This window comes from Anabrus simplex, chromosome 3 (genome assembly GCF_040414725.1).
Source record: "Anabrus simplex isolate iqAnaSimp1 chromosome 3, ASM4041472v1, whole genome shotgun sequence".
Classification (NCBI taxonomy): Eukaryota; Metazoa; Arthropoda; class Insecta; order Orthoptera; family Tettigoniidae; genus Anabrus; species Anabrus simplex.
Window position 1 is genome coordinate 58,077,865 of NC_090267.1, and position 22,627 is coordinate 58,100,491.

The 22,627-nt window shown below is 43.3% G+C and overlaps 3 non-coding genes across 3 annotated transcripts; all 3 read right to left on the reverse strand.

The window, feature by feature from the left end:
• Positions 1-9,601: 9,601 nt before the first annotated feature.
• Positions 9,602-9,675, reverse strand: TRNAT-AGU (transfer RNA threonine (anticodon AGU)). Its single transcript has one exon. It is a non-coding gene; the product is annotated as a tRNA-Thr (tRNA).
• Positions 9,676-18,433: 8,758 nt separating this feature from the next.
• TRNAT-UGU (transfer RNA threonine (anticodon UGU)) lies at positions 18,434-18,507 on the reverse strand. Its single transcript has one exon. It is a non-coding gene; the product is annotated as a tRNA-Thr (tRNA).
• A 484-nt stretch (positions 18,508-18,991) lies between these two features.
• TRNAT-AGU (transfer RNA threonine (anticodon AGU)) lies at positions 18,992-19,065 on the reverse strand. Its single transcript has one exon. It is a non-coding gene; the product is annotated as a tRNA-Thr (tRNA).
• Positions 19,066-22,627: the final 3,562 nt, after the last annotated feature.

Here is a 22,627-nt window from a genome sequence, read left to right on the forward strand (position 1 = left end):
AATGGTCCCATAGGAAGTTGCGGAAATGTTCAAAGAGGCTAAACATTTCCTGCCATTACATGTAACCATGATGGCGCCTGGCGAGTTTGGCAACTTCGCCATGGAAAGCAAAAGTATTTAAATACTCAACATTTAAGATTAGCACTGTGATCTCGATAAGCATTTCAAGAGCTGGACGTCCATCAGTTAAGATAAGGCAAACATTCAGGGAGTTATATAGAACCGTGGGGGGAGCACAATATCCTCAAAAGAAGGCGGTCCTATCACGCGGTGCTTACAACCACTTGGAAGGAGACCAACCATCAGGGAACCGAAAGAAAAGGATTTATTGGCCATGATGGATTTCGATGAAAATTGTAATGCGTTTTACCGTGAAATACGTGCTTAAATCATACACGTCAACTGACAAACGAACTAGACCAAATGGGTTGCTATATTTCTAGAAAATAGATCTCAGAGAATTAGAGTAGGTGAAGCTTTATCTGACCCTGTAATAATTAAGAGGGGAATTCCTCAAGGCAGTATTATCTGACCTTTATGTTTTTTATATATATAAATGATATGAGTAAAGGAGTGGAATCGGAGGTAAGGCTTTTTGCGGATGATGTTATTCTCTATAGAGTGATAAATAAGTTGCAAGATTGTGAGCAACTGCAACGTGACCTCGATAATGTTGTGAGATGGACAGCAGGCAATGGTATGTTGATAAACGGGGTTAAAAGTCAGGTTGTGAGTTTCACAAATAGGAAAAGTTTCTCAGTTTTAATTACTGCGTTGATGGGGTGAAAGTTCCTTTTGGGGATCATTGTAAGTATCTAGGTGTTAATATAAGGAAAGATCTTAATTGGGGTAATCACATAAATGGGATTGTAAATAAAGGGTACAGATCTCTGCACATGGTTATGAGGGTGTTTAGGAGTTGCAGTAAGGATGTAAAGGAGAGGGCATATAAGTCTCTGGTAAGACCCCAACTAGAGTATGGTTCCGGTGTATGGGACCCTCACCAGGATTACCTGATTCAAGAACTGGAAAAAATCCAAAGAAAAGCAGCCCGATTTGTTCTGGGTGATTTCAGACAAAAGAGTAGCGTTACAAAAATGTTGCAATGTTTGGGTTGGGAAGAATTGAGAGAAAGAAGAAGAGCTGCTCGACTAAGTGGTATGTTCCGAGCTGTCAGCGGAGAGATGGCGTGGAATGACATTAGTAGACGAATAAGTTTGAGTGGCGTTTATAAAAGTAGGAAAGATAACAATATGAAGATAAAGTTGGAATTCAAGAGGACAAACTGGGGCAAATATTAATTTATAGGAAGGGGAGTTAGGGATTGGAATAACTTACCAAGGGAGACGTTCAATAAATTTCCAATTTCTTTGAAATCATTTAGGAAAAGGCTAGGAAAGCAACAGATAGGGAATCTGCCACCTGGGCGACTGCCCTAAATGCAGATCAGTATTCATTCATTCATTCAGACTGATTTTCACAATGTGTTTTATCGATAATTTGTGCGTGAAACATAATTAGCATAAAATTGTGTGTTAAATTGATAAATAAATAACTCCTTGATTTTACATGATATTTGTTCTATATCGCCTCTGTGGTGTAGGGGTTAGCGTGATTAGCTGCCACACTCGGACTGGAACGGGGTCCACTCAGCCTCGGGAGGTCAACTGAGTAGAGGTGGGTTCGATTCCCACCTCAGCCATCCTCGAACTGGTTTTCCGTGGTTTCCCACTTCTCCTCCAAGTAAATGAGGGGATGGTACCTAACTTAAGGCCACGGCTGCTTCCTTCCATCTTCCTTGTCTATTCAGTCCAATCTTCCCTTCCCCGCCAAAAAATCCCCGTTCAACATAGCAGGTGAGACCGCCTGGGGGAGGTATTGGTCCTCCTTACCAGATGTATCCACGGACCCAAAATCTCACGCTCCAGGACATTGGCCTCGAGGCGGTAGAGTTGGGATCCCTCGCTGAGTCCGAGGGAAACACCAAGCCCGGAGGGTAAACAGAAGAAGAAGAAGAAGAAGAAGAAGAAGAAGAAAAGAGGAATAAGATTTGTTCAATATCTCTGCTTAACAACGCTGGCCAAATTTTTTTCCTTCTCCTGTAAAAAATAGCTTTTTATGACTTACAACATTTTCCATATCAATGCCTCAATTATACTGTAAAAAAATTCTCACAATACACTGGACTTTTTTTAAAACTTTTACTTCCTACAATGATGGGCTGCCTAAATTTGAATGTATGTTTAACTATGGAGATTTTTCTAGAGTTAGTCCTTCTCGTATGCAGTACTATAGACGTGATTTCTAAACGGGTAAACGGATAAAGAAAGAAAGAAAGAAAGAAAGAAAGAAAGAAAGAAAGAAGCAAAGAAAGAAAGAAAGATGATTAACCCATTTATTCCGTATGTACACCAGGGTTGGCTTTTCTCTGGGACTCAGGGAGGGATCCCACCACTACCACCTCAAGGGCAGTGTCCTGGAGCGTGGGACTTTGGGTCGAGGGATACAACTGGGAAGGAAGACCAGCACCTCACCCAGGCGGCCTCACCTGCTATGTTGAGCAGGGGCCTTGTGGTGGAAGGGGAGGGGGTGATGGGAAGATTCGAAGGGATAGGAAAGGAAGAGGGAATGAAGCGGCCGTGGCCGTAAGTTGGGTACTATCTCGGCATTTGCCTGGAGGAAAAGTGAGAAACCACGAAAAACCACTTCGAAGATGGCTGCGGTAGGATTCGAACCCCACTATTCAATTGATCTCCCGAGCTGAGTGGACCCCGTTCCAGCCCTCGTACCATTTTTCAAATTTCGAAAAACGAACCCGGGTCTCCGGGGGGGGGGGGGGCAGGTAATCACACGAACCTCTAAACACAGACGCGGACCATATGTACTCTAAATGAATTATATCACATGAAGTTATGTACTTACACTGCAAGTCGGTAACTTTTATATTCTAGCACCACATGTCTACTAACTACCTTTTCGAAATGTCAAAGTAAGCACTTTAATAAAGTGACTAAATAAAATGAGTGTAAAACAGTATGCTAGTAGTTATTAAAAATTTAAGAGAAAATAATAATAATAATAATAATAATAATAATAATAATAATAATAATAATAATAATAATAATAATAATAATAATAATAATAATAATAATAATAATAATAATAATAATTGTTACCGAGGTTTGGTGGATTAGCAGAGGTGAAAGAAGGTGCGGGGCTGAACAGGTCTCAAAATACGAAATTAAAGTTAAGGTAAAATTTAACAACGTTATATTTTCTTTTCAAGATTAAGAAATAACAAATAGAACAGGTACTCAGTAGCCGAAACACAATTCGAAAATGTACAATTACAGTGATTACAGGATTTGGGCTCCGAGAGCCAGACACACAATTCTTGAGCTATAACCCCAACCTTACGATATATAGAATCCAACAAAGGGACAGAAGACCCCTATCATGCCCAGGAGCACTTGCTCCCAATTACACAGTAAAGCCTCCTCAAGGCGCGCAGAAAACAAAATTTTAGAAAGAGCAACCTGCTCTTAAGTTCGAGCCTATCAAAGGCCACACCAAACTCCACTTTCAAGTTGTACTCCAAGGACATGAAAATAGGGGTAAAAATACCCAACCTACTGAGGCCTATTAAGTAAAGAAACAGGTCAATTACATGGCCTCTAAAATACCAACTTGAGAGGAGGCGTTCTTGCACTCCTAATACACTTTATATAAAACCTACTTGGCACTAGGCCGTTACTGCAAGGGCTAATCCCATACTAGAGAGGTGACTTATAGAAGGAGACAATTTACATTACATTAAGGAAGAAACGGTTGAGAAAATAAGTTCACCTCAACGCAATATGAGTGGGAGCTCGAGAGGGTTGAGCACTCTCTATCCCAATATGTAGTTTAAAAGATAGAATTGATACTAAGTGTCTTTAAATTTTAGGGGAAAAGTTACATGGTAGAAAGGCTTCGGACCTGCCCCGAGAGTTAAACTGCTGAGCTAGCAAGAAAAGAAGTTATTAAACGGCCATTACCTGGTGGCTGAACTGCTGCCCGAAGAAAGAGGCGCTTCCCGCTCCCTGCTACGTACTTTACACACTGATAGATGTTACTGAAGTGGCAGACCCTAAAGTCAGCAGTTTATAAACCCTCGCGGAAAGTTGGAGACGTTTCATGAATGAGAAGCCACACCCCCCCCCCCCCCCTCACTTTATTGGCTAGGGTTAAGCAACATATCCAAGTTGAAGAAGATACACCCGATTGGTCATAAATTAATTAAAGAAATTCGGGATTGACTAAATTCAAACCTGGCGGAACGAAAGGATTAACATTGCCAACACAAACAATGACTGAAGGAAATTTAACAAAGAGCAAACTTATACACACTAAATTTCTTCAAAAAAAAAAGTTCCTTCACTTCGCACTAGGGTGCACAATAGTAGTTCTTAAGTAGTGCCATCTAGAAGAGAATGTTCACACTTCTTGCTACAGAGAAAACAAAAATGAATCGAAACTGACACAGTTCAGAACTTCAAAATTTTACAAGTAGTGACATCTTCTGAGAAACTTGAGAATTAACACAGTAGATAAAGTTCAGACTTCCTCCAGTAGAGGAGTTTCAACTGGCGCAAAGTTTGAATTAGCGGCGTGGAGGTGTACCACCCGGTACAATAATAATAATAATAATAATAATAATAATAATAATAATAATAATAATAATAATAATAATAATAATAATAATAATGAAAAATGAAAACCTACAACCTGTTTACCAGTCATTGACAGAGTTAGGAATGTAATGAATGAAGCATATTATAGGCTGTTAGGACGATGGGGTCGCCACTCCCAAAGTAATATATTAATGACCGATAGATGCTATGAAACGAGAATGGAGCGTGTTGCTGGAATGAATGATGACAGGGAAAACCGGAGTACCCGGAGAAAAACCTGTCCCGCCTCCGCTTTGACCAGCACAAATCTCACATGGAGTGACCGGGATTTGAACCACGGCATCCAGCGGTGAGGGGCCGACGCGCTGCCGTCTGAGCCACGGAGGTCCTAATAATAATAATAATAATAATAATAATAATAATAATAATGTCCGCCTCTGTGGTGTAGTGGTTAGCGCGATTAGCTGCCACCCCCGGAGGTCCGGTTCGATTCCCGGCTCTGCCACGAAATTTGAAAAGTGGTACGAGGGCTGGAACGGGGTCCACTCAGCCTCGGGAGGTTAACTGAGTAGAGGTGGGTTCGATTCCCACCTCAGCCATCCTGGAAGTGGTTTTCCGTGGTTTCGCACTCCTCCTCCAGGCAAATGCCGGGATGGTACCTAACTTAATGCCACGGCCGCTTCCTTACCTCTTCCTTGTCTATCCCTTCCAATATTCCCCATCCCCCGCAAGGCCCCTGTTCAGCATAGCAGGTGAGGCCGCCTGGGCGAGGTACTGACCATTCTCCCCAGTTGTATCCCCCAACCAATAGTCTGAAGCTCCAGGACACTGCCCTTGAGGCGGTAGAGGTATATCCCTCGCTGTGTCCGAGGGAAAAACCGAACCTGGAGGGTAAAGATATGATGATGATGATAATAATAATAATAATAATAATAATAATAATAATAATAATAATAATAATAATAATTGTTACGGAGTTCTCCGTGGCAGTTAGAGGTGAAAGAAGGTGCTGGGATGAACAGGTCTCAACTTACGAAATTAAAATTAATTTAAAATTCAACAAATTATATTTTCTTTTCGAGATCAATAACAAGTACAACAGGAACTCAGTTATATAGCCACAAGATAAGAATGTACAATTACAGTTTATTAATGTATTTTGGGCCTCGAGTTCCAGAAACACAATCCCTGAGCAATGAGCCCCACTTTACTTATACACAAGGTATAACAAAGGGGCAGAAAACCATAATCATACCAAGGAGCACTCGCTCCCAATTACCCAGTAAAGCCTGCTCGAGGCACACAGAGACCAAATTTAAGAAAGAGCAACCCGCTCTCAAAGTTCAAGCCTATTCAAAGGCCACACCAAACTCCACGTTCAAGCTGCCCTCCGGGCTCGCAAGAACAGGGGTAATGATACCCAACCAACTGAAGCCTATTCAATAAAGAAACAGGTCAATTACATGGCCCCAAAATACCAACTTGAGTGGAGGCATAACATGCACTCCTAATACACCTTTTTAAACCCTATTTGGCTCTTAGGCCGCTTATACAAGGGCTAATCCATAATACGGAGGTGACACGATAGGAAAATTAATTACATTATGAAACGAAGAAAAACAGGTATGAAAACGTAGTCACCTCACAAACAATATGAGAGGGAGCTCGAGAGGGTAGGCACTCTCTATCCCGATTTGTAGTCAAAGAGACAGAATTTTATACCAAGTGTCTATTACATTTTACAGGAAGGTTACATGATAAAAGTTTCGAACCTGCCCCGAGGGTTAAACTGCTGAGCTAGCAAGTAAAGAAGTTGTTAAAAGGCCATTACCTGATGGATGAACTGCCGCCGGAAGAAAGAGGCGCTTCCCGCCCCCTGCTACGTAATCACACTAAGAAACATGTTACTGAAGTGGCGAGGAGACCAGAAAAACAGCAGTTTATATATCCTCGCGGAAAATTCGAGACGTTTCATGAATGATTACAACCCGCCCACAAAATTTTGTTGGATAACAGCAAAAGCCAATACACCAGACGAAGAAGAAACACCTTATTTGTGGAAAATGAATTACAGAAATTCCTGATTGGCTACATACAAAACAGGCGGAAAGAAAGGATTATATTGCCAACTCTCAAACTACAGAACAAAATTTAGCAAAAACAAAACTTATGAATGTTAAATTTCTTCCGGACAGTTCATTCGTTTACACCAGAGAGCGTTATCAGTTTTGGTAGAGACATCTGTTAGAGAATGTTCAATGTTCTTGCTATGGAGCAGACAAACACAAATCGAAATTGACATAGTTCAGAACACTTCAAAATTTACAGTGGAGACATCTTCTGAAAAACTTTAGAATTAATACGGTTGTTAAAGTTCAGGCTTCCTCCAGTAGAGGAGTTCCAACAGGCGCAATGTCTGAATTAGCGGCGTGGAGGTGTACCGCCCGGTATAATAATAATAATAATAATAATAATAATAATAATAATAATAATAATAATCATCATCATCATCATCATCATCATCATCATCATCATCAGGGTTGGCTTTTCTCTGGGACTCGGGGAGGGATCCCACCTCTACCGCCTCAAGGGCAGTGTCCTGGACTGTGGGACATTGGGTCGATGGTTACAACTGGGAAGGAGGACAAGAACCTCGCCCAAGCGGCCTCACCTGCTATGCTGAACAGGGGCCTTGTGGCGGAGGTGAGAGGGGGTGGTGATGGGAGGATTGGAGGGGATAAGCAAGGAAGAGGCAATGAAGCGGCCGTGGCCGTAAGTTGGGTACTATGTCGGCATTTGCCTGGAGGAGAAGGGAGAAACCACGAAAAACCACTTCGAAGATGGCTAAAGTGGGAATCGAATCCCCTCTATTCAATTTATCTCCCGAGCTGAGTGGACCCCGTTCCATCCCTCGTACCATTTTCCAAATTTCGAAAAACGAACCCTTGCTCGGCGGGGGGGGGGGGGGGGGGGCAGCACAGCTAATCACACGAACCACTACACCACAGACGATGACCAAATGTACTCTAAATGAATTATATAGCATGAAGTTATGTACTTACACTGCAAGTCCGCAACTTATATATTCTAGCATCATAAGTCAACTGTCCGCCTCTGTGGTGTAGTGGTTAGCGTGATTAGCTGCCAACCCCCGGAGGCACGGGTTCGATTCCCGGCTCTGCAACGAAATTTGAAAAGTGGTGTGAGGGCTGGAACGGGGTCCACTCAGCCTCGGGAGGTCAACTGAGTAGAGGTGGGTTCGATTCCCACCTCAGCCATCCTGGAAGTGGTTTTCCGTGGTTTCCCACTTCTCCTCCAGCCGAATGCCGGGATGGTACCTAACATAAGGCCACGGCCGCTTCCTTCCCACTTCCTTGCCTATGCCTTCCAATCTTCCCATCCCTGCACAAGCAGGTGAGGCCGCCTGGGCGAGGTACTGGTCATTAACCCCAGTTTAATCCCTGACCAAGAGTCTGAAGCTCTTGAGGCGGTAGAGGTGGGATCCCTTGCTGTGTCCGAGGGAAAAGCCGACCCTGGAGGGTAAACAGATGAATAATAATAATAATAATAATAATAATAATAATAATAATAATAATAATAATAATAATAATAACGTTATTGGTTTTACGTCCCACAAACGACTTTCACAGCTTTCGGAGACGCCAAGGTGCCTGATTTTTGTCTCAAAGCAGATCTTTTACGTGCCAGTAAATCTGACGTATTTGAGCACCTTCAAAAATCACAGGACTGAGGCCAGGTTCGAACCTGCGAAGATCGGGTCAGAACCCCAGAGCCTTAACCGCCTGTGCTAGTAGTACCAAAAACCCATCGTCAGCACCTGTCGAATCAAAAAAAAAAAAAAATTCTTGAGGAAAAGCTAGTGGGTGATTTTCACATCGTTATTAAATGCGATCTAACAACTGCTTATTTTGAAAACGTTTCTAACATTTATGGGATGTCATAAATACGAAGTCACATTCTAAGCATGGTTAACACAAGCTCTCTAAGTTCCCATCTTATAGCTCACAATTCAATGTCGTACTTTTCTGGTAATCGTGCAAGAACCCGGAATATTCACAACATTCTGTTACTTGTTCCTCGTACCCTAACGAATATGATATTTTATTTTTATATTTAGTCATTTTACCGTCCAGGTTGGGTTTCTCCCCCGGATTCAGCCGGGACCGCACCTCTACGACCTCAAGGGCACTATCCTGGTGTGTGAGAGATTTGGTCTGGAATACAACCAGTGCATCACCCAAGAGGTGTCACCTGCTGTGCTTAAACGCTGAACAATAACACATTTCTGAATGCGTTTTCGTTGCTTTCAATGGTAGCCCATTCTTCCGAGGCAGTATGTTTAAAATGTAAGGCACCGGAGAGATTCGTACCCTCGACCTCCTGTTTACAATACATGCGCTTTAACCAACTAAGCCACGGCGCCGTTGTAAGACAGACCGACGCCATGCAGTTTTACGTAAATATAACCGGATTCTGAAAATTCTGCTTTCTTTCTGGGCGTTAATATGTCCACTAGTAAGGTTTTATTTTCATTCTCGTACAGTTTCTTTTAAATGTGGCTTTTCGTCCCACTAACTACTTCTTCGGTTTTCGGACAAGCCAAAGTGCCGGAATTTAGTCCCGCAGGAGTTCTTTTACGTGCTAGTAAATCTGCTGACACGAGGCTGACGTATGCGGGCACCTTCAAATAACTGAGGCAGGCTCGAACGTGCCAAGATTGGGCCAGAAGGCCAGTGCCTCAACCGTCTGAGCCACTCAGCCCGGTACTTCATAGTCTTGTTTCGGAATTCACATAATTCGTAAAAACATTGAGATAATGGTTTTAGGACAAAGGGTCACTTTGCGACTGTTTCAACAAAACGTAACTGCACTTCTTCCTAAACGTCAGCTTGCATAAAGCTAAAACTAGGCACCGGAGGGATTCGAACCCTCGATCTCCTGTTTACTAGACAAGTGCTTTAACCAACTAAGCCACGGCGCCCTACGAACCGTATAGGTGGCCCAATAGTTCTGTATGGAACCCGTAAGAGAAAGCGATTATCCTCGACTTTGAAGAAGTACCATGGTGTAGATGTTAGTGTGCTTCCCACCTGAATGAAAACTTACAACCTGTTTTCCAGTCATTTACCGGGTCAGGGATGGAATGAATGAAGCAGATATAGGCTATTAGTACAATGGGGTCGCCAGTCCCAAAGTGATTTATTATTGACTGATAGATGCTGTGAAATGAGAATGGAGAGTGTTGCTGGAATGAAAGATGACAGGGAAAACCGGAGCACCCGGAGAAAAACCTGTCCCGCCTCCGCTTTGTCCAGCACAAATCTCATATGGAACGACCGGGATTTGAATTGATTCCCACCTCTGCCACGAAATTTGAAAAGTGGTACGAGGGCTCGAACGTGGTCCACTCAGCCTCGGGAGGTCAACTGAGTAGAGGTGGGTTCGATTCCCACCTCAGCCTTCCTGGAAGTGGTTTTCCGTGGTTTCCCACTTCTCCTCCAGGCGAATGCCGAGATGGTACCTGACATAAGGCAACGGCCGCTTCCTTCCCTTTTCCTTGCCTATCCCTCCCATTCTTTCCATCCCTCCACAAGGCCCCTGTTCAGCATAGCAGGTGAAGCCGCCTGGTACGAGGTACTGGTCATTCTCCCCAGTTGTATCCCCGACCAAGTGTCTGAAGCTCCAAGACACTGCCCTTGAGGCGGTAGAGGTGGGATCCCTCGCTGTGTCCGAGGGAAAAGACGACCCTGGAGTGTGAACAGATGAATAATAATAATAATAATAATAATAATAATAATAATAATAATAATAATAATAATAATGTCCGCCTCTGTGGTGTAGTGGTTAGCGTGATTAGCTGCCACCCCCGGAGGTCCGGGTTCGATTGCCGGCTCTGCCACGAAATTTGAAAAGTGGTACGAGGGCTGGAACGGGGTCCACTCAGCCTCGGGAGGTCAATTGAGTAGAGGTGGGTTCGATTCCCACCTCAGCCATCCTCGAAGTGGTTTTCCGTGGTTTCCCACTTCTCCTCCAGGCGAATGCCGGGATGGTACCTAACTTCAGGCCACGGCCGCTTCCTTCCCTCTTCCTTGCCTATCCCTTCCCATCTTCCCATCCCTCCTCAAGGCCCCTGTTCAGCATAGCAGGTGAGGCCGCCTGGGCGAGGTACTGGTCATACTCCCCAGTTGTATCCCCCGACCAAGAGTCTGAAGCTCCAGGACACTGCCCTTGAGGCGGTAGAGGTGGGATCCCTCGCTAAGTCCGAGGGAAAAACCGAACCTGGAGGGTAAACAGATGATGATGAATAATAATAATAATAATAATAATAATAATAATAATAATAATAATAATTGTACCGGGCGGTACACCTCCACGCCGCTAATTTAAAATGTGCGCCAGTTGAAACTCCTCTGCTGGAGGAAGTCTGAACTTTATGGACGGTATTAATTTTCAAGTTTTTCAGAAGATGTCACTACCTGGATATTTTGGAGTTTTTGAACTGTGTCATTTTCGACGTATTTTTGTTTTGCTTGTAGTAAGAAGTGTGAACTTTCTCTTCTAGAGGACACTACTGAAGATCAACAATAGTGCACCCTAGTGCGGAGTGAAAGAACTGGGTTTTTTTGGAGAAATTTTTATTACAAAAGTTTGTTTCTTGTTAAATTTCTTTCTGTTATTGTTTAAGTTGGCTGTATACCCCTCTCTTTCCCCTTGTTTTGTATTTAGCCAATCCCGAATTTCTTTTATTAATTTCTGACCTATCGGATCTATCTTCCCCCAACTTGAATATGTTGCTGTATCCTACCCAATAAAGTGCTTGTGGGAGGGTGTTTTCATTCCCCTAACGCCTCGAACCTTCCGCGAGAGGATGTAAACTGCTGATTTTTGGGTCTCCGGGCCACTTCTGTTCCATCTTTGAGTGTGTAAAGTACATAGCAGGGGGCGGGAAGCGCCTCTTCCTTCGGCGGCGGTCAACAACAAGGTAATGGCCACTTAATAACTTCTTTCTTTGCTAGCTCAGCAGTTTAACTCTCGGGGCGGGTCCGAAGTTTTTCCATTATGTAACCTTCCTTAAAATGTAAAGGAACTTGTATCTATCCCATCTTTTAAACTGCATATCGGGATAGAGAGTGCTAACCCTCTCGAGCTCCCAATCATATTGTTTTGAGGTGAACTTATTTTTCTCAACCTATTCTTCGTTAACGTAAAACAAATTATTCTTTCCTAAAGTCACCTCTGTAGTATGGGATTAGCCCTTGCATTAGTGGCCTAGAGCCAGATTAGGTTTTAAAAACAAGTGTACTTGGAGTGCAGATCGCCTCCTCTCAAATTGTTATTTTAGAGGTCATGTAATTACCCCTTTTCATTTAATAGACCTCAGTAGGTTGGGTATTTTACCCCTGTGTCTATGTCAAGTGAGGACAACTTGAAGGTGGAGTTTGGTGTGGCCTTTGAGAGGCTTAAAGTTGAGAGCGAGTGGCTCTTTTTCGAAAATTGAGTGTTGTATGCCTCGTGGAGGCTTTTCAGTGTAATTTGGAGCAAGGGCTCCTAGGCATGAATGGGGTTTTCTGCCCCTCTGTTGAACTTGTGTTTGGGGTAAAACGGAGCTGATTGCTCAAGGATTTTGATCGCGGGCTCGAAGCCCAAATCCTGTAAATATTGTAATTGTACTTTTGTTGCCTTGCTACTCTGTACCTGCCATGTTTGTTATTTCGTTATTTTGAAAAGAAAATATAACCTTGTTAAATTTTAAATTAATTTTACTGTCGTAGCTTGAGACCCGTTCGCACCCGCACCTTCTTTCACCTCTACCTACCGCTAAAACACGGTAACAATAATAATAATAATAATAATAATAATAATAATAATAATAATAATAGTAATAATAATAATAATAATAATAATAATAATAATAATAATAATAATAATAATAATAATAATAATAATAATAATCCCGTGTGGGGATTTACCGATTACCTCCATCGGGCGCGTCGCATTGGAATTGGGGGAGCTTGCTGGCTCTGCCGCCAGCAGAGTCAGAGGGTAGTAGGGAAATAAAATACCACCGTGAAAAAAAACTGGTCCCTTGCCAGGGTTACGGCGAAGACTGGTAAATGACCAGAAGCCAGAAAACATCTTGAGGCAACCTCTAGGGCTAACAACCCTAGTTGTAAAAGGATGGGTACTCGTCCAAAGCAAAGTCAAGTCAAAAAGCATGATGGCACAACATTTCAAGAAACATACCCCAGGGTGTAAATCTTCGGATAAATCCCTCGTCGTGAATGCCGCGGCGCACGAGTCTCGTTCGGATTCTGGGGGAGACTCGACATCATGCAAGAGACGAGTCGGAGCGTCTCGGTGTACCCCGAAGAGTCAAAAACTCAGGCCAAGATCTAAAACCTTTCTAGCAACTTTCAACATAAATTCACTTACACAAACTGGAAGCGAAAACCCTCACCAAAGCTCTTCAGGAAAATCAGATATCCATAGTGGCCCTACAGGAAACAAGGTACCCAGATGAAGAGATTTTTGAATCTGAATGCTACCGATTTTTCAAGAGCAAAGCGCAAAGAGGAATCCTCAATGGAGCTGTGATGCTTGGAACCGCGTTTGCTGTTAGAACCAAGATCCTTAAATCGGTTGCAAATTTCGAACCTGTGAATGCCAGATTTTCTGTACTCACAATTAAATGCGCGAACAAAACCTACGCCCTAGTTAACGCACATGCTCCTACACACGATAAGAACAAGTCTGATCCAGACGAAGTTGATAATTTCTGGGACCTACTGGATGAAAAATTGAACAAAATCCCCAAACACCATGTCAAGCTTCTTTTGGGTGACTTCAATGCCCAACTAGGTCGTGAGCAGAAGTACAAGAAAGTTATAGGAAATTACCCTGCTCACAAAAGAACCAATCCCAACGGCAAACGACTGGTGACCATTTGCGAAAATCACAACCTGCAGGTCATGTCGACCCACTTTCGCCATCTACCCAGAAAGCAAATGACTTGGCGTTCTCCCGTCCATGCTCTCGGAGAGTTCCAAATTGATCATGTTGCGATCTCCAGGAGAAACAGCCCTGAGATTATGAATGTCAAGGTAAAGAAAGGCATCAATGTGGCCTCAGATCATTATATGTCTCTTATCAAATTCAAACCAGTTCCCGCAAACACAAGGAAGACAACCAAACAGATCACACGCTTCGACAATGATAAACTTCGGCAAAGGGTCGAGGAGTTCCAGGAGAAGGCTAGACCAAATGACTGTGACTTTAACAACGCCAAAAGTCTCCTTGTTGAGGCCGCCAAAGACATTGCAGGAATCAAGAGAAGCAAAAAGCATGCCTGGTAGAATAGTACCTGCGAATCAGTCCTCCAAGAAAGACTCAATGCATGGAAACAGTACAACTCTACGAAATCAGAAAATGATTGGGAAACCTACAAAACCCAACGTGCCCAAGCAGCTAGGGTGTTCAGAACTGAGAAACGTAAATACGAAAAATCTCTCATTGAAAAGATAGAACAAAACGTTAGGAAGAATGAAAGCAGAGAGCACTACAGAGCCTTCAAACGCAAACTCACTGGCTATAAACCACCATCTCTATGCTTTGAGCGAACGGACGGCACACTGGCGACGTCAAATGAAGAAAATTGCAGCATTCTGGCAGATTACTTCAAATTTACTTAATTGCTCTAAACCGCAAAGCGCCATTGAGACCAAGGAACCCTTCCTCAGGTACCCAGATTCCAGACCACCCGACAGAGATGAAATCAAGCGCCACATTGCCCGTCTCAAAAATGACAAAGCGCCGGGGGAAGACTCAGTAGTAGCAGAACTATGGAAATATGCCCCAGAAGAATCACTTGATATCTTGCAAAAGCAAATAGAAGAAATTTGAAACAAGGAGACCCTACCCGAAGATTGGAAAATAGCTTTGATCCATCCATTACACAAAAAAGGCAGCATGAAGAACATCAACAACTACAGAGGAATATCTTTGCTATCCGTGACTTACAAAATTCTATCACTTGCCATCCTGGAGCGTTTGGAAGCACAAGTCGAACATCAAATAGGTGAATACCAAGGAGGGTTCAGAAAAGGTCGCTCATCAGCCGAACAGATCCAAAATCTCAAAACGATCATCAGATATTGTACACTAAGGTCCAAGCAGTATGTGTCTGTCTTTGTGGACTTCAAGAAAGCATACGACTCCATTGACCGGGAAGTCCTGCTAAACATCTTAAATGAATTTGGAGTTGATTTGAAACTGCTGGCATTAATTAGAGCCACCCTGACCGATACAAAATCCAAGGTGAGTTCCACGGATGTGTCTCGCATTCCTTTGACATCAAAACAGGAGTCCGGCAGGTGATGGGCTATCCCCGATACTCTTCAACAGTGTTCTTGAAAAGATCATCAGAACCTGGCGGGTGAGATTACAGGAAACCTACTACAGTCCATTGAGAATAGGAACCAAATCCAAGGGGATCGCAACAGATTGCTTAGCATTTGCCGATGGTATTGCTGTTTTTTCAACCGACATAGAAACCGCTAGAGCTCAAGTTGAAATTTTAAAGGAAATTGCCGAACAAACTGGTTTGCAGATATCGTTTGAGAAAACAGAAGTAATGACTAACATCAAAGAGGCTCCACCAAAACTCCATACAAAATACGGGGACATCACCCGAGTAGACAAATTCCAATATCTGGGTGAGATCATCATGAAAAATGGACTGGACAAAGAAGCACTTCAGGAGCGAGTACGCAAACTGGAAATAGCCTACCAAACACCCCGCACAATCTACAACAAAAAATGCCTTTAACAAAACACCAAGATACGTCACTATGAAACAGTTCTAAAGTTCTATATGCAGCCGAAACCCTGCCTCTAAATGCCAACAAAGGACTCCTTGAAGAACTGGAGAAAAGAGAACGCAAAATTGTGAGAGGAATCTTGGGATCAAAGTACAGAAATAGAATCCATCAAAAGAGATCCAACAAGGAAGTCTACAGCAAAATAGAGAAAATTACCGACACAATCAGAAAAAGACGGGCACGATTTTACGGTCATCTGAAAAGAATGGACGGAAGAAAGTTAACTAAAGAATTCTTTCACTTTTTTGATTCAAACCTTAAAACTACAATTCCCTGGTTTAGAAATACCAAAGAAGACCTGCAAATGCTACATATCTCAGCTAAAGACGCCTTTAACAGAGATCTCTTCCGCAAGAAAATATTGATGAACGGGCTAAACCGAGACGAGCAACCGAAGAAAAGACACGGTGCCCCTTGGACAGAGGAGCGTAAGCAGGCCCACTCACAAAGAATGAGGGATATTTGGGCTCTAAATAAGGCCAAGTTCAGTGTCAAATGCAACAAGATTTAACGTGGTCCTTGATGGCCCCAGCGAATTATATATATATATATTTGTTACCGTATTTTAGTGGTAGGTAGAGGTGAAAGAAGGTGCGGGGGAGGGGGGGAGTGAACGGGTCTCAACCTACGAAATTAAAGTTAATTTAAAATTTAACAAGGTTATATTTTTTTGTAAAATCAAGAAAGAACAAGCATGGAAGGTACAGAGTAGCAAGGCAACAAAAGAGCAACAACAGTATTTACAGGTTTCGGGCTTCGAGCACCGGACTCACAATTCTTGAGCAGTTAGCCCAAGCTTACATGTACATAAGGTTTAACAAATGGGCAGAGAACCCCAATCACGCCCAGGAGCACTTGCTCCAAATTACACAGTAAGACCTCCTAGAGGCACGCAGAAACAAATTCCAAAAGAGCGATCCGCTTTCAAAATTTTAAGCCTATCAAAAGGCCACACCAAACTCCACCTTCAAGTTGTCCTCTAAGGACATAGACACAGGGGTAAAATACCCAACCTACTGAGGCCTATTAAGTGAGAAAAAGGTTAATTACATGACCTCTAAAATAACAATTTGAGAGGAGGCGATCTGCACTCCTAATACATTTTGTTTTAAAACCTAATCTGGCTCTAGGCCACTAATGCAAGGGCTAATCCCATACTACAGAGGTGACTTTAGAAAAGAACAATTTACATTACATTAAGGAAGAATCGGTTGTGAGAAATAAGTTCACCTCAAAACAATATGAGTGGGAGCTCGAGAGGGTTAAGCACTCTCTATCCCAATATGTAGCTTAGAAGATAGAATAAATACAAGGTGTCTTTACATTTTAGGGAAAGTTACATGGTGGAAACGCTTCGGACCCGCCCCGAGAGTTAAACTGCTGAGCTAGCAAGAAAAGAAGTTATTAAAAGGCCATTACCTTGGTGTTGAACTGCTCCCCGAAGAAAGAGGCGCTTCCCGCCCCCTGCTATGTACTTTACACACTGAAAGATGGTACAGAAGTGGCACCGCGACCCGAAAATCAGCAGTTTATATACTCTCGCGGAAAGTTCGAGGCGTTTTTGGAATGAGAACACCCTCCCACAAGGATTTTATTGGTTCACCAAGAAAACCCCTACACAATACGAAGAAGAAACATATTATTGGAGGAAAATTAATTCGAGAAATTCAGGATTGGCTAAATTCAAAACAAGGGGAAAGAAAGGGGTATACAACCAACTTAAACAATAACAGAAAGAAATTTAACAAGAAACAAACTTTTGAAATAAAAATTTCTACAAAAAACAGTTCTTTCACTTCGCACTAAGGTGCACCATTGTAGTTTTTCAGTAGTGTCCTCTAGAAGAGAAAGTTCATACTTCTTACTACAGGTAAAACAAAAATACATCAAAAATGACCCAGTTCAAAAACTCCAAAATTTCCAAGTGGTGACATCTTCTGAGAAACTTGAAAATTAATACCGTAGATAAAGTTCAGACTTCCTCCAGCAGAGGAGTTTCAATTGGCGCAAATTTTAAATAAGCGGCGTGGAGGTGTACCGCCCGGTACAATATTAATAATAATAATGATAATAATAATAATAATAATAATAATAATAATAATAATAATAATAACGTTATTGGTTTTTAGTCCCACAAACGAATTTCACAGCTTTCGGAGACGCCAAGGTGCCAGAATTTTGTCTCAAAGCAGTTCTTTTCCGTGCCAGTAAATCTGACGTAGTTGAGCACCTTCAAATATCACAGGACTGAGGCCAGGTTCGAACCTGCGAGGTTCGAGTCAGAACCCCAGAGCCTTAACCGCCTGTGCTAGTAGTACCAAAAACACATCGTCAGCACCTGTCGTATAAAAAAAATCATTCTTAAGAAAAAGCTAGTGGGTGTTTTTCACGGCGCTACTAAATGCGATATAACTGATTATTTTGAAAACGTTTCTAAAATTTATGGGATGTCATAAATACGAAGTCACATTCTAAACATGGTTAACACAAGCTCTGTAAGTTCTCATCTTATAGCTCACAATTCAATGTCGTACATTTCTGGTAATCGTGCAAGAACCCGGAATATTCACAATATACTGTAACTTGTTCATCGTACCCAAACGAATATGATATTTTATTTTTATATTTAGTCATTTTACCGTCCAGGTTGGGATTCACCTCCGCATTCAGCCGGTATCGCACCTCTACGACCTCAAGGGCATTATCCTGGTGTGTGAGAGATTTGGTCTGGAATACAACCAGTGCATCACCCAAGAGGTGTCACCTGCTGTGCTTAAACGCTGAACTATAACACATTTCTGAATGCGTTTTCGTTGCTTTCAATGGTAGCCCATTCTTCCGAGGCAGTATGTTTAAAATCTAAGGCACCGCAGGGATTCGAACCTTCGCTCTCCTGTTTACAAGACAGGCGCTTTAACCAACTAAGCCACGGCGCCGTTGTAAGGCAAACAGACGCCATGCAGTTTTACGTAAATATAACCGGATTCGGAAAATTCTGCTTTCTTTCTGGGCGTTAATATGTCCACTAGTAAGGTTTTATTTTCATTCTCGTACAGTTTCTTTTAAATGTGGCTTTTCGTCCCACTAACTACTTCCTCGGTTTTCGGACAGCCAAGGTGCCAAAATTTAGTCCCGCAGGAGTTCTTTTACGTGCTAGTAAATCTGCTGACACGAGGCTGACGTATGCAGGCACCTTCAAATAACTGAGGTAGGCTCGAACGTGCCAAGATTGGGCCAGAAGGCCAGTGCCTCAACCGTCTGAGCCACTCAGCCCGGTATTTCATAGTCTTGTGACGGAATTCATTTAATTCGTAAAAACCATTGAGGGGATGGTTTTAGGACAATCGTTCACTTTGCGACTGTTTCAACGAAACGTAACTGCACTTCTTCCTAAACGTCAGCTTGCATAAAGCTAAAACTAGGCACCGGAGGGATTCGAACCCTCGACCTCCTGTTTACTAGACAGGCTCTTTAACCAACTAAGCCACGGCGCCCTACGAACCGCATAGGTGGCCCAATAGTTCTGTATGGAACCCGTAAGAGAAAGCGATTATCCTGGACTTTGAAGAAGTACCATCGAACTGTCTGTGTTTACTCCCGGAAGAGTCCGTAACATTTAACGAATGAATGATTCACGACTGTTCTGCATTTGGGGCTGTCACCCAACTGGTTTTTCCTAAATGATTTCAAACAAGTTGGGAATTTATCAAACGTCTCCCGTGGTATATACTCTATATTGTTTTTCTATCCCTGTTTCTCCTTTCTCGTCCGCCTCCGTGGTGTAGTGGTTAGTGTGATTAGCTGCCACCCCCGGGGGTCAGGTGTCGATTCCCACCTCTGCCAGGAAATTTGAAAAGTGGTACGAGGGCTGGAACGGGATCTACTCAGCCTCGGGAGGTCAACTTAGTAGAGGTCGCTTCGATTCCCACCTCAGCCATCCTGGAAGTGGTTTTCCATGGTTTCACACTTCTCCTCCAAGCAAATGCCGGGATGGTACCTAACACTAGGACACGGCCACTTCCTTCCCTCTTCGTTGCCTATCCTTTCCAGTCTCCCATCCCCCACAAGGCCTCAGTTCAGCATAGCTCGTGAAGCCGCCTGAGCGAGATATCGATCCTTCTTCCGAGTTTTTTCCCCGCGACCCAAAGTCTTATGCTGCATGTCACTGCGCTTGAGGCTGTATAGGTGGGAACCTTCGCTGAGTTCGAGATTAAAAACAACCCTGGATTGTAAACGGATGAAGAATGTAAGAAAGAAAGAAAGAAAGAAAGAAAGATGATTAACCTATTTATTCCGTATGTATGCCAGGGTTGGCTTTTCTCTGGGACTCGGGGAGGGATCCCACCTCTACCGCCTCAAGGGCAGTGTCCTGGAGTGTGGGACTTCGGGTCGATGGATACAACTGGGAAGGAGGACCGGTACCTCTCCCAAGCGGCCTCACCTGCTGTGCTGAACAGGGGCCTTGTGGCGGTTGTGAGGGGGGGGGGTGAAGGGAAGATTGGAAGGGATAAGCAAGGAAGAGGCAATGTAGCGGCCGTGGCCGTAGGTTGGGTACTATGTCGGCATTTGCCTGTAGGAGAAGGGAGAAACCACGAAAGCCACTTCGAAGATGGCTGAAGTGGGAATCGAACCCCCTCTATTCAATTTATGTCCCGAGCTGAGTGGACCCCGTTCCAGCCCTCGTATTATTTTCTAAATTTCGAAAAACGAACCCTTGCTCCGGGGGGGGGGGGAGGCAGCGCGGGTAATCACACGGACCATTACACCACAGACGCGGACCATATGTACTCTAAATGATTTATATCACTTGAAGTTATGTACTTACACTGCAAGTCCGTAACTAGCTAAGACACAATTTAAGGCTTGGTTATCTGTCTCCAAGTCGAACTTGACATGTTCCAGATAGAGGCGGAACTTTTCTAGTGCAAATAAGACTGCCAAACCTTCAAGTTCATATGTGGAATACTTGGCTTCCTGAGCCAATAAAGTTCTAGACGCATAGGCGATGGGTCGCCTCCCTAGTTCGGTCTCTTGAAGAAGGACTGCAGCCACCGCCGACGACGACGCGTCGGTTTGGACGAAAAATTTCTTCGAGAAAGCAGGGATGGCCAGAACAGGGGCATTACACAGAGCTAATTTGAGATCTTCGAAAGCGGCTTGTTGAGAAGGCCCCCACTCAAATTTGACGCCTTTCCTACGAAGTAAGTTCAAGGGCGCCGCTCTATTAGCGAAGTTAGGAATAAATTTCCTGAAGGAATTCACCATGCCAATGAATCGGGGAATAGCTTTGATGTCTTTAGGAGGTTGGAAATGACGGATGGCCTGTGTTCTAGAATAATCTACAGCGACACCATCGGGCGACACAATATGCCCTGTTAACCCATCCTTACGAAGGCGACTCAGGACCTCTTTCAGATGTTCTAGATGTTCTTCAAAGGTCTCAGAAAATACGACGACATCATCAAGATAATGGTATAAGTACTCAAACTTGATGTTGGAGAAGAACCTATCTAGCAATCGCGTAAGGACAGCTGCTCCCGTGGGGAGCCCGAAAGGCACGCGGTTGTACTCATACAAGTTCCAATCCGTGGCAAAGGCTGTAAGGTGTTTAGATTCTTCAGCTAGAGGGATCCGATTATACGCTTGATTGAGGTCTAAGATGGTGAAAAACTTAGCTTTTCGAAACCATGAAATACAAGAGTGAAGGTCGGGAAGGGGCACAGATTGTAACACCACCTTCTTATTTAAAGCCCTGTAGTCAATCACAGGCCTGAAGCCACCTTGCGGTTTCGGGACTAAGAAAATAGGCGATGAATACGCAGACGTAGAGTGCCGAATTATACCATCTTTTAACATTTGATCTATGATTTCCTTTAAAGCCTTAATTTATGTGGATATAACCTATAAGGTGGAAATCGAACAGGAATCGAATCCGTAACCTCGATCTTGTTTTCGATAAGGTTAGTAACGCCAAGAGTATTGGAGAAAACCTCTGGAAACGACTGACACAACTTACGAATACTATCAGCCTGCTCCTCAGGTAGATGTCTAAGGTCTAATAACATCTCATCCTGGTTAGGCGAAACAGATAAACATGACACAGAACTACATTTCAATAAGGGGATTTTACAATTACAAGCAAATTTGAAGGTGCACGACTTGCTCTGAATGTCGAGCACAAGGTCGGTGTGAGACGTGAAATCCGCTCCTAATATAATGGTGTAAGACAAGTGCTTAGCCACCAACAGTTTAACCTTCCAAGTAAATTTAGCAATTATAATTTTGGCACACAGAAAACCTAAAATTTCTAACGGAGAAGTGTTAGCCGAAACGCATTGAACCGAAAACGAACGAACAATAATCAGGAAGTTTACAAATAGATTTTAATTTAGAGTACCACTCGGCCGAAATAATGGAACACAGACTGCCAGAATCTAATAGAGCAGTTACAGGTTCATTATTTAACTCAATTTTGAGAAAAGGAACAGGTGCGGGGGTATCCGTAGCAATGCTAAGACATTCTTTGGGACCTTCAAATGATAAATTTGAAGACTGAGTTTTCCCTGAGATTTGGTCGGATATAACCGGGGCTGAGCCTGAAGAAGGTGGGCACTCTGACTCAGCCGATGCCACTAGTCACTTTTGATTATTGGTGATGTTGGAAGGTGCACCAGAAGTTGAGCAGAAGTGGGTGCTATTAGTATTCGGGCAATTTTTGGCTATATGGGAAAACGAGCCGCATTTAAAAGAGCCTTGGGATGACCCTGCTCCATTCCTTGTCCCATTGGGTTTAATCAAGGGGCACTTGTTCCGAAGATGGTCCGGCGACCCACAAACATAACATTTGCGGGTTGCGATCGTTTGGCGAGATGGAAGCCGAAGATTACTTGAAGAAGGAGGGGGCTCCTTCGCGACACGTAGTGTGTCCGCATACCTAACTCCTTTTGCTGATACAGCTATAGCCTCTAACTCAACAAAGGTTTGAGGACGCGACGCGAAACACAAGTATGACCTATATGATGGGGAAATGCCTTCTACAATAGCGTGCAGAATTTG